Below are 2,051 nucleotides of genomic sequence, written 5' to 3'. Positions count from 1 at the left end.
AGACTAAAACTGACAAAACCACTTAACTATAACATATAGTTACAACAGTGCAAAGCAATAGCATAACTTGATAAAGAGCAGACCATGGGCACGGTAAAAAAAAGTCTCAAAGTCCCGATAGACTCATCACTCACGCAGGCGGCAGAAGGGAGAAACTCTCCTTGCCGTGAACCTCCAAGTGCCGCCAACTTGCCAATGCAGCACCATTGGAAGCACCCGACTGCAGCAGACTCTGAAAACTTCGAGCCTCCGACCAGCCCTCCGACACTGAGCACCAAGTGCCATCCTCTGCCGAGCGCTCCGACCCCACCCCGGCCGCTGAGCAACAAGCAAAGCCGAGGACTCGGGGCCTTCCCCTCCGGAGATTCTGGACCACACAGTAGCAGCAGCAGCGAAGCAGGCATTTCAGAAGTTTCACCAGATGTTCCTCCGTGCTCTCACATCCATCTCCATCAAATCAAGATTGTGCACGGCACCCCACTTGACAGATAACAGACATCACCACCGGAGTGGCCGCTGTGAGCTGCATCGTGCCGCAATCTCCTCCAGCTGCCGCCGATTTGGGCATTGGGCACGCCAAATCATTTGCATAGAGTTCAGCCAGTCCAATGAAGGGGTTCAACCCAAAATGGCAACTACATTTCCCTCCATAGATGCTGGACCTGCTGAGTTCCTCCGGTTTTTTGTGTGCTGTTTGACATCATCTGCATGCCCAGCACTGGACTCTTGAAACTAATTCTGTTTTGAGCTCTGTAACAATAAATAAAAATCACCAAGTAGGAGGGGAAAAAATCAAATGTGTTTTCAAAACATCGTCGGAAAGGTATAATGTTATCACTGACCCTTGAAGGTCCGTAGCTCATGACCCCTCAGAGCAGAAGTACATTTGGGGTGGAACTGAGAATTCAGAGTCCAGGTTTTGGAGTGGCGTACTTCCTCACCATAAACAGCTGAGGGAGTATGCCACTCCCAACCTATTCACATACCCTGTTCAGCACATCCTGTCTCAAGTGTAGAGTCTGCAGGTCCCACATTGGCCTCATTTGTCAACCAAGAACCCATGGAGCTGGAATGAAAACAAGCTACCCCCATCCTGAAGGACTGCAAATGATTGAGAGGATGTGGGCAGATGTGACTATATAATTCACCCTTATCTCCGTTATTGTTTAAAAGATTAGCTTTATTTGTCACAAGTACTTGGAAACAGACAGTGAAACACATCGCTTGTGTCAAATCAAATCAGCGAGCTGGGGTCAGCCTTCAAGTGTCACTACGCTTCCAGCACCAACAGAGCATGCCCACATTGTTAACCCTAACTGTACGTCTTTAGAGTGTGTGAGGAAACCAGAGTGCCTGGAGGTAACCAACACATAAGACCATAAGCTATAGAGGAAAATTAAGCCATTTGGCCCATCAAATCTGCTCCTCCATTTCATCATGGCTGATCCATTTTTCCTCTCAACCCCAAACACCCGTCTCCTCCTTCCACCCCATATTCCTTCATGCCCCGACCAAATCAAGAACCTATCAACCTCTGCCTTAAATATACATAAAGTCTTGGCCTTCACTGCTGCCTGTGGCAAAGAATTACACAGATTCACCACTCCCTGGCTAAAGAAATTCCTCCTTATCTCCATTCCAAAAGGACACCCCTCTATATTGAGGCTGTGTCCTCTGGTCTTAGACACTCCCACCATAGGAAACAACCTCTCCACATCCATTCTGTTGAGGCCTTTCACCATTCGATAGATTTCAATGACGTCACCCCTCATTCTTCCGAATTCTAGTGAATACAGGCCCAGAGCCATCAAATGCTCTTCATATGACAAGCCATTCAAAATGGAATCCTTTTTATGAACCTCCTTTGAACCCTCTCCAGGTTCAGCAGATCTTTTTTAAGATAAGGGGCCCAAAACTGCTCACAATACTCCAAGTGAGGCCTACCAGTGCTTTATAAAGTCTCAACATTTCATCCTTGATTTTATATGCTAGTCCTCTTGAAATTAATGCAAACATTGCATTTGCCTTTCTCACCACAGACTCAACCTACA

The sequence above is a fragment of the Mobula hypostoma genome, chromosome 20 (assembly GCF_963921235.1).
Source record: "Mobula hypostoma chromosome 20, sMobHyp1.1, whole genome shotgun sequence".
Lineage (NCBI taxonomy): Eukaryota > Metazoa > Chordata > Chondrichthyes > Myliobatiformes > Myliobatidae > Mobula > Mobula hypostoma.
Note: the sequence above shows the minus strand (reverse complement) of the source record.